General features: G+C 39.4%; 1 long non-coding RNA gene across 1 annotated transcript; it reads right to left on the bottom strand.

Moving 5' to 3' along the window:
* Window positions 1-9764: 9764 nt before the first annotated feature.
* LOC116010009 lies at window positions 9765-11125 on the bottom strand. Its single transcript, XR_004096883.1, has 3 exons — window positions 11017-11125; window positions 10759-10859; window positions 9765-9918 (listed from the first exon to the last, which is right to left on the bottom strand). It is a non-coding gene; the product is annotated as an uncharacterized LOC116010009 (long non-coding RNA).
* Between the last annotated feature and the right edge of the window lie 261 nt (window positions 11126-11386).

Raw genomic sequence — 11386 nt, 5'->3', positions numbered from 1 at the left:
TGCAAAATATGAAAGTAAAATACTAACCGCCTGGTTTAGTGATGATGCACACTGCACATAACCCACATCGTGCTGATGCATGGGGTTACCGATGACTCGACGGCCATGCAAGTAGTACCAAGCGCGCTAGTTGTCAGTGGCCTGTGGACCAGCAGTCAAATTCATATCCACTAGATTCCACTGACGCTCGTTCCAGTTAGTTACATACTGGTCATGTTTTAGGGCCCAGTCGGTGCCTGTTTTCCCACGCTGGTTCATGTCGTGCAATCGTTGCGAGTACTGCACCGGCGGAGGTACATCTTGCAAGGCACGAAACTTCCTACAAAACCGCTCTGGGTAATGGTGCTTAATGACGTGGTAGAAAATGAGCGGCACATGAGTTGTCCATATACCGGCCCCGGCCTTGCAGTACAACGGGAGGTGGTTCAAAAAGTCATCGTAGGGAGTGAAGACAAACTGCAGAAAAAAAAAAAGAATAGGTGTTAAAATATTTTATATAATCGTAAATAACAATTTGCTAGCGTTAAACGAACTTACTCTCCCTTCTGAAGTGCTATCTAGTTGATCGCGGTATGTTCTTACTGTGTGGTTAGGTATTGTGACCCATGAGTGTGGACACACCCACCTACATTATATGGAAATACAATCAAAAAAACATACAGGCCGAAAATAAACTTTTGTAGTCACAGTAAAGATAGTTACCTATATGCAAGAGACATATCGCCCAACTGTGCAGTTGGCAAAACATTACGTGGTCTTACCATGGGCAGCCTCTCCCATGCCCATATCTGCACAAGAAGTAAACAACCGCCAGCAGTAGCAGTTCCGAATCTCGCGGCTCTACACAAAGCCCTGTACACATATGCCAATACAGCCGAACCCCAGCTGTATTGGCTACAAACAGCCAAGTCTCTAAGATAACCTAACAAAAACAATCTATATTTGTTTCTGGATGTGTCAGGGAATAAAAGTCCATTCATTAATTGAAAAATTAACCGATGCGTTGCCAACAACACCTGTTCGTCAGTGCTGTGTGCGATTAGCCGGGGTGCCTCTGGAAAGGAGGAACTTTGCATCCGGGTACCTGTCCTGAATTCAGCCCAAGAGTTAAATCCAAATAACTCAACACATAATTGCGCAATTGTACCGTCAGTACTCGAGTCATTGCCGGTCACTGGAAGGCCGTCGACCTTGAGCCCGAATAACACTTCAATATCTTGAAGTGTTATTCCTACTTCACTGAAGGGCATGTGAAAGCCATGGACCTCTGGTCTCCACCGCTCTATAAGGGCAATAATAAGGGCATGGTCTAGTTTTATCCGTGGCATCTGCGATACTCCGTAGAAACCTGCTGTACGGAGATATTCCGCCACTCGTGGATCGCTAATAGCCTCGCAATTAGTCACGGTATCGTAGCGAGCCAGCCGCATGTTACCCTCATAGTGCGGATCCGTCCATATTGCCCTACTACGGTGCGAAGGTTGAAATGTCAAGATGGTCGGATCGATTGGTCCCGGGTGCACCCGGAACTTAACCGTTTAAATAACACCGGATGAAGTTTTCATCAATTTATGTTTATCATTATTATTATTTAATAATTTTTTATCTTTTTAAATAAGTTACTAAATTATTAATCATCTATCAATAATTATAAATATATTCAAAATCATGTCTAATCATTATTGTCATGGTTCTCGATTCATTTCAATAATGCACAGCAAAAAAAAATCTGTCCATAATCATATCTAATTAATAATTAAAAACTCAAAGTCAAAAAAAAAAAAGTCAAAGTCAAAGTCCCAAAAAAACAAAACAACTCAAAGCGCCTAAAAACAAAACTTCTCTCTACTTTTTCTCCTCCTTCTCTCTAACCATTCTGCACATCCGGTTTCTCTGTTTTCTTCCCGGCGGTCGCCGCCTCCGCTAGTTAAGTGGAGGCAGCGCCGACACTTCTCATACTTGTTCTCCCGCGCTCTTTGACTCTCCCATCCACCCTCACCGCACCTCCGCCATCATCATTGCAGCAGCCCTTACATTCTCCTTCACAGATCTCGGACTTGCCACCATTTACCGCCCTCCTTCGATTACAGCAGTTTTCCCCTCCTCCATTCACCGCCGTCTTCCACCACCGCACCTCTACGCTCCTCCCAATAGCTACTCCGCTTTCCACCACCGCAGTGGCTCATCCGCCTTCCACACCGAAACAAGCTTCTTCGCCCTTCTACCATTGCATCTTCTTCCCCACCGCAGCTGCTCAATCCCTCTCCTTCGCAGATCTCAGACCTGCCGCCGTCAACCACAACACCTACGTTTCTCCCGTGCCTTTTTCCCTGTTTTTCTGTTTTTAATAAAATAAAATAATATATATATATATATATATATATATATATATATATATATATATATATTTTATATTGCCTAGGTGATAGGTTTTGACTTTAAGTTTGGTGGCCTCGAAACTAGCGTGTATCGAGTTCCTAAACTTTTGTCTTCACCCATCTTATCTTTCCTCTTTTATGTGTTTGTCTTCGAATAAGTATTGTTTTCCTTTGTATTTGTATTCCTCTGCTTTTTGCAGTATCTTTTCTCTCGTTTTATACGAGTTTTTCCCTCTCGTTCTTGTAACGAGGTTCGTTTTTCTGGAGTGCATCATGATAATTTGGGTCTTGGATTATGTGAAACTCATCCTGGGCGTAGAAGATGACAAAGTGTCAATGGACTTCAATATGATGATAAAGTCTCAGGTGGTATGCAAGACCTTGAAGAATCAAAACTTGTTTTATGTAACACAATCTGCGAATTCAAATTTCATTAGCTTAGCTAGAATATTTGATTCTATGTCTGTAACACCCCGGCTCAGCTACACCGAACAACCAGAGTAGTTACCGCCACATCTAGACTAAACCCATTCACATTCAGATAGGATTCGTTCTAGATGCACAGGCTAAGGATAAGGAAACTGCACTATATCAACATAACCATCAACTTAATATGCCTTTTTATAGCATCGACAAAAGTGTAGCTAAACTAGCTACCAAAATGTACCAAGGTTTTAATTACAGCCCATAAAAAGAGTTGAACTAGACCCGACTTTACTAGTCATTCCAGAACTGGCATAGCTACAAAAGATATATATATACACAAAAGATCAGACTTGACTCCCCACCCTAGACACTACCTAGTCTAACGAGTGGTACACCGGGCCAGTGTAGGTACCCCAAACGACGTGCCACTCACCCTCGAACCAGGTGATGGTGGTCCAGAAACTTGCAAGTATTGATATACATCATCCACTCCTCGTGATAATCTGGGGGACTCGGGTCCCACGGGTAGGGATAGCGAACAACAAACTCGAGGGGATCACTATCGGGTAAGACCTCTATGGGATAAAACCCATAACTAGCCTGGATGATGTCAAAAGGACACAACGGTTCGACAGGGGTAGGTGACCAAACCGGTACCGTTGGTGAGACAGAAGTGGGAGCAGGATCGGGAGTACAAGTCAGGACTGGAGGGTCTGGAGCATAGCCGGGTGCATACGGGTCACCATTAAGTATATACTGTCCGTAGTTATCGTAATCTAAGACCAGAAACTCAAACTCCGATGGATCGGAGTCCGCTGGGCTGCATGAGCCCACACTAGATTCCATCTGATAAAGGACACAATGAAGTGTAGTTAGCACGACGGCTAAGTAAGGAAATCCATTGTCACTCGAAAGTAAACAAAGGTTTCAAAACAACATAATACTCAGAACCGTAAACTTTACCCATCAGTTGCAATCTACCTGCAATCAGATTATCAACAAAAGAAAGTATAGCATAGTATATGAGAGACATCAGCATATAATACTTTCATTTCTGAGAATTCCATCATTTAATTCAAAAAGTGAGTTTAACAACACACACTCTTTATTGTTCACAACCCATGACATTTTATTCTGCGATCTAGTTACGGAGTAACTAGATTTTTATAGTTAGTAAAATTTTACTTAGTTTACCCCTGGATAAGTGTAAGGCATACTTGGAATATTTTCAAGTACCTCGGGCCGCGGCACTCATGCCTCCCGCAGGTCAACATCTCAATAACTTTGGGGCCATGGCTCACAAGCCTCCCGCAAAGTCAAACATTTCAATAACTTCCGGGCCACGGCTCCCGCAGGCCTCCCGTGAAGTCAAACGTTTCAACAACTTTAGGGCCCCGGCTCGCAAGCCTCCCGTAAAGTCGAACATTACAATAACTTTCGGGCCACGGCTCCCGCAGGCCTCCCGTAAAGTCAAACATTTCAACAACTCTAGGGCCCCGGCTCGCAAGCCTCCCGTAAAGTCGAACATTACAATAACTTTCGGGCCACGGCTCCCGCAGGCCTCCCGTAAAGTCAAACATTTCAACAACTCTAGGGCCCCGGCTCGCAAGCCTCCCGTAAAGTCGAACACTACAATAACTTTCGGGCCACGGCTCCCGCAGGTCTCCCGTAAAGTCAAACATTTCAACAACTCTAGCCAGAAACTAAGATTTTCAAAACATTCTCTCTTTCCTTGGGTTTAATTAGTACATTCACGTGATGACTCAAAACGATCATTCTCATCCAAATATATTTCCAAAATACACATATTTGTCAAAGACTTTGCAACATGAAATTTCCAAGTGACAAGGGTCACACTTGTTTCTTAAAAACACAAATTTTCCCCAAATTGATGAACATAATTTACAAAATAATATTTGAGCTTTCAAAAATTGACTCGGTTGCCCGTAGGCCTTCCAAACATCATAACACTCAGGAGCAAGAACATCGGGGAAAAGTTCGGTAGAAAACGAGTCCGCGTTGCACGGACTCGCGGTTGTCCGCGGTGACGGACGCACGGCGGACGCGTGCGTCCGAGCCGCGTCCGCACGTTCGGCATGACGCCGAAATCTGGGCGCCCACGGACGCGCGCGGCCTTTCGGCCGTGACGCCGAAATATTATACACGGTGGACGCGCGGTGGACGCGCGTCCACGACCGCGTCCATCCGATTCTGCCCACTTCAGGCAGCAAAACGGGGTTGTAACGTCCCGATTTTCCACTATTTTCACAAGTATAAGCCTATATGGACTTAAACACAACATATACATGCATAAATTAACTATGAACATGCATATAAAAATTACCAAAAATCAAAGTGTAGTCTTTTGAGCCAACTTGTAAATCCATAAACTTAATACATAATTTTCACATAAAATTCCTAGTCACATAATTTACTAGCATTTGTTCACCTTCAAGTGACTAAACCTACTTAAGGGATTCCTTACCTCCCAAGTAGATTTTTAGAACCGTAGAAAGGTGATGATCTCCTCCAAACTTTTCACCGAAGATCCTAAACAAAATCACCATAATAACAACATTTTAATGAACCCTTAGTTTAAACTTAAGTTCTAGGAAGGATTCTAGTCATATTAATCGAACAAAACCAAAGTTTTTACCTATTATGGAGCACTTGTGTTGAAGAGAAAGCTAGGGAGTTCTTGGATCACAATGTAGAAGAATGAGGTTTTCTTCCTCTTCTTTTTCCTTCTAAAATTTCGAAAATGGGAGAGAGAGAGAGGGAGAGAGAGTGTGTGATGGGAAGTTGGCTTGAAGATTAAGAAACAAGTATGATCATCCCATACTTCTTATGACACTCCATTAATGAATTTACCATGTGGTAATTAAGAGTGACACTTGTCAAATCCCCATGGTAGATCTTGAAGAGTAGAATTTATTTTGCCAGTTTGGGATCAAATCAGATAAAGGTTCGGAGGATTATAACTTAATTCGAGAAAATTCTAACACCAAAATTATTCTAAAAATAATCCCGTCATTAACCACTAAAATTGGGAATTTTTCGGTATCTCGCGAATTATAGGTACGAAGGTCCGTAACAATTTCACCCTTACAGTCCGTTTAAATTTTCACTTGAACTAAATAGAAAGTTCAGGCTTAACCGTATCATACTTAATAATCCATCTTCTAGGAAAGATTCGAACTGTATATGCATCCTTTAAAATTTTACGGTTCGTGACCGGTACATAGATCGCAGCTTATTAATAACTAGTCTAAAAAAAATTCTTTTGAAATACCGAGAGATCTTCTCATAAATGTCATAGCTTAAAAAAAAAAATATTTTCGAACCCTAACTTTGTCGGAAAACCGAGGGGTTACAATGTCAGATTGTATGGAATGCCCTTTCATTCCATGGAACCTTGTTGCAAGTGTTTTTAATGTTTATTAATGCAATTTAACCTTCAAAAAAAAAATCACACAAGGAAAAGAGAGGCATAGCTCACTTTATTGAGGAAATGAAATGCATGGACAAAAATGTCGAGGAATGGAGTAGTGGACAAGAATATCAACAAACCAATGCATACTTTTCAAAAAAGAAATAAACAAATCAATGCACAGCTGATGTTTTCACTTTTCACGTATGTATGTACTGTGGCTTCTATTACATGTGGCGTATCACGTATGTATGTATTCAAATGGATGCAGGCGTATCACGTGTGTATGTACTATGGCATATATAATAGTTTTTAATTTTATAATTTATATAAGCTGGCATAGGTACTGTGGCAGTGTGGCATATATTCCAGTAAATGTGTGATTTTTTTTGGAGAAATAGTAAAAACCAATTGTAATCAAAATTGAATTCATAGCCAGTGAATTAAAAAAAATGCAACAAATTTTCAAAAAAAAAAAAAAAACGCAACATTGAAATCAACATGAAAATTCTGACAACATTGAAACAAAAATGCAACATTGAAAAAAAAAACGCAACATTGAAATCAACATGAAAATTCTGACAACATTGAAACAAAAATGCAACATTGAAAAAAAAAACGCAACATTTTCCTGACAATTTCTTCAACGACGACAACGTTTTCCATAGTCCATTTCATTTTGAAACCTACTTCTTTGTTGTTGTCCTCTGTGATTTTTGCGGCGCGCATTTGAGGGTGGTAGGATAATTACCCCACTATTCTGATGATGTTCTTCGGTTGGCACATGATAGAGGTCACCTGCATAACACATTCTATAATAGTCTAAAGTAAATACTGCAGGCACAAATGAGTCTGGAATATTTCTCCTGAAATGACATGCCGCTATTACATGCGTGCAAGGCAAGCCGTCTACCGCCCATTCACCACATGTGCATGTCTTCTGCTCCAAATTAAGTTCATGAAATGTTACATTGGGTCGAGAAATGCAGGGTCTATCAACAGCAACCTCGTAAAGACCAATTTGGTGATTATATGGCTTAACAGTGGCAGTATGCTTGAATTGTTCCCTCGCTGACATCTCTTTAGAAATATTCTTCGGCCAACGCAAGCCAGCTTGTAGCATTAACTCCCCTGCAGTGCGCCTATTAAAAAACATAGCAACTAACTTGTTGAACGTTAGCCGAGCTATAGCCGTTACAGGCAACATTCGACAACCTTTTAACGTATTGTTGAAGGATTCTGAGCTATTGGTAGTCATAATGCCAAACCTATAACCACCGTCGTAGGACAATGCCCATGATTGCTTCGGGATTTCGGACAAGTATTGGTATGCTTGGGGCCATTGGTCCTCTATAGCATTCATTGCCTTCTGGTAATCAGATCTTGTTACTGCAGCACCCGCTTCCCAGATTAGTGATTTGAGCCTCTTGTTTCTGAACTTCGTCATTACATTACTACGGAGATGTCGTAGGCAGTATCGACGGTGCACACGTGACGGGTGTAGTTGTGGCAACACATTAAATGCGACATCAATGCCTGGGTGCCTATCTAAAATTATGCATATGGACTCATGGTTTGGAAATACATGTGTTGCTAGTAGTTGCAAAAACCAAGTCCAGCTGTTGCCGTTCTCAGAATCCACTATTGAGTATGCCAATGGAAAAATTTCTTTGTTTCCATTCATACTCACAGCCAACAATAAATGCCCTTTGTATTTACCATATAGATGCGTACCATCTATAGTAATTACAGGAAGGCAATAACGAAAACCATCAATAGCTGCCTTCAAAGCCCAAAATGCATATTGGAACTCACAATAATTAGGACCCCTACTTGACCTTGTCGTTTGAAAGTCAATAACTGAGCCTGGATTTGCTATCAATAGTGATTGCAAATATTTAGGCAAGTCATCATATGACTTATCCCATTCACCGTAAATCTTTTGTATCGCTATTTGTCGGGCATACCAAGCTTTCTTGTACAACACAGTGATCCCATATTTCTCTTTCACATCTACTTGGATATTCTTGACCTTATACCCAGGATCAACAACTAATTTTTCTATGAGTAAATCACTTATGAATTTACTTGTACAATTGCGATCATCGCCACCGTGTCTATAATCCACCCTACAAGTGTGATTAGGATTCAATTTTTTAATGATCCACTCAGTGCTCGTGCCACGCATTTTACTTGCTGACAATGACCACAAACATGGTTGCTCACCACTAGTCCTGTGCAAACATATTGCTTTCCAACATTGGCGGTCCTTGAATGCTGATTTGAATTGCTTCCGTTCTACTATATTGTGCAAAGACACAACTTTTTTCAATTCCTCATACCCATCAAATACCATGCCAACTTGTAAAACATTTTTTGTTGAACTATACAAAGGCGTAAAGTCATCATCATGCTCTTTGTACCCTTGTCCAAATGAGAAGTTAGTATGATAATATGGAATATCGGCATCAGGAATGTGAGCTTTACCTCTTCGCAATAACACTTGTTGAGAGAGACTTCCGTCTTCACCATTTGAGTGATCAGAAGTCGGTTCTATCTCCTCCTCGCTACTGGAAGTGGAAGAATCAGAATTTTGTTCTGTTTGAGCATAATGGGAAAAATCAACAAATGGTTCAGATGAGCTACAAATATTATAGCTCGAACTCCCACTCCCACCTTCCGAAAATTGTGTCAACCCTGTTAATAAGCCCATGAAGCTTGAATTCGTTGTTGCTGTAACATATACATGTAATTCCCCTAAACGTGACGTCTGGTTTACAAAATAAAGCCATGAGTCATCACTAACAATAGGGTATTGCTTGTGGAATAAACCTTGTTGTTCTGTGTAAACTAACAATCTAGCAGTTAACTCTAATATTGTGTGAGGAGATTCCCCCATTGCATTGCGTATAACGAGAATCACATCAGAAAATGAGGAATAACGATATACGTACACCAATCTCTGCGGAGGTATTGTGTAACCAATTTGACATCTGGTTTCACTATCAATTACCTCGCCACCCCAATATACTGAAACAATAACATAGTCTGCAGCATCTACATTGCAAAATATTAATGTGGTAAGTAGTATAGATACATTATTAGGATTTATATAAAAGTAATTTACAGAAATTTGCACATACCCGTCATATTCTGCAAGCTCTTGAAGAAGAAGTTGGATTCAATATTCGATTGAGTAAGTTTAGTAATTGAATGGTTTGGAGATTTGAATAGGTTTAGTGGTTGAGGAATTGAATTTGTTACTGTATGGTATAAATGCAGAGTTGTGTAAGTTTAAATGCGTTGTTGTATGACTTGATGTGTTGTTATTACATAAAAAGGAATATATTCCAATACATTTCAGAGTAAGCATATGCAGATAAAGCTTCGTGAATATATTCTCTTTTCCAAACACTTGACTACAAGCTCAAATATTTGTTTTCCCTGAGGATGGGTCTGGCTTTCAAGTTTCAATGCGTTAACATTGTTTTTTTTTTTCTGGCTTTCAAGTTTCAATGCGTTAACATTGTTTTTTTTTTCAAATATACATATATTTTAAAATTAATAAATACTAAATCTAAAAAAAAAATAATCAATCTCGATGAAGTCTTCTTTCTTTCTAAAAAGTAGTCCAAAGCCTTCACTCTTTGATGCAGTCTTCTAGGCCATTCCAATTTCCAAGCACTAGTTATACAAAAAAGATTCCAAACACTCAGCCACGTCACATGGCCACATGAGATGTTTTATTTTAAGTTGGGTATGTACTATACAGTATATGGTGATAAATGTATATATACAATGGTATACGACAGCCGCAATACATCAGAAGAGAGAGAAAATGTATGTAAACATTTAATAATTTTTTATGCAAATATTGATATTCTTGTCCAAGTTTCTAAACGTCCATGTTTTTGTCCATTGCATTCCATTTCTCGGCATTTGAAAAAATGACCCAGGAAAAGATGTACTCCCGAATGTCACTTTATCCTTTTTGTGTCCAAAACCCATGCACAACATTGTGGGATCTAAAGTTAAAATTAGCCTCTATCGGGGAAAGGGCCCTGAAAAACGGCCTGCCGCAGACCGTCTGTCTTTTACAATAGACGATCTGCGCAGGGATGGTTTTTTCTCTTTGGGATCCATTCCCATGAAAGGATATTTTGGGATCTAGCTTAGCGTCAAAATCAACCCCATTCGGGGTTATGATTTAGTTTTGTCCAAATTTAAAAAGTTACCCATTTCTTTCTACAATATCTAAAGTATCCATTTATGTCAATTTTTCAAAGTTTCAAACTCAAGTCTGTCTCATAACTATTGTGATTGAAAATGTTTTCACACTAAATAACATTAATGCGCGCAGGAAAGTATTTTTAAAATGTAATGAGTTCAATTTTTTTTTAAATGCTATATTTAAACATCATAAATTCATTAAACCAATATAAATTATATAATTTTTTTTAAATGCTATATTTAAACATCATAAATTCATTAAACCAATATAAATTATATAAAACTATAACTTACCTTAAATTATACAAAGAAATTGCGATCGTGAATACCAATTCCTTCCAAAATTCTTTTTAGTCTAACCACATCCTTGAAATTGTAGAAATATTTACAAGAACCTGGATTCAAAGAAAGCCAAACAGTAAAAATACGAACAAGAAAACAAAAACAAAAAATCAAAATGCAAAGGCCTGCAAACTCTAGATCTCCTGAGAAAAACAAGAAAAACAGCAAAAGAAAATCTAGAGATGGATAAGATATACGGTCAAATCTTACCCCTTTTTTGCGGCATTGGGTCAGTTCAAAGATTAGAGAGTGTGGAGAGTTTCAGAGCAGTAGAGAGTGGGAATAACGAGAGCTGAGTGTTGAACAGTTTGGAGAAATTGAGAATTTGAGAAAGAGAGTTTGAAGACTCTAATAATGAGAGTGTTTTATATATATGCATACATATGTCCTGTCCGAACAAAGTTCAGTAGTAGAGGCTATTTTCCCATCTTTTCAAACAAATTAAATTCCCCTACTACAGCCCAAGTCACAGACTCACGGGTGAACTACATGTAAAAAGTTACAGAAAAAAAAAAAAAAAAGGTGGTTTATTGGTACTTGAAGTCACGGGTGAACTGCATGCAATGTAAAAAGTTACAGA

The sequence above is a fragment of the Ipomoea triloba genome, chromosome 2 (assembly GCF_003576645.1).
Source record: "Ipomoea triloba cultivar NCNSP0323 chromosome 2, ASM357664v1".
Taxonomy (NCBI): Eukaryota; Viridiplantae; Streptophyta; class Magnoliopsida; order Solanales; family Convolvulaceae; genus Ipomoea; species Ipomoea triloba.
Note: the sequence above shows the minus strand (reverse complement) of the source record. Positions and strands in the feature narration are given on the sequence as shown.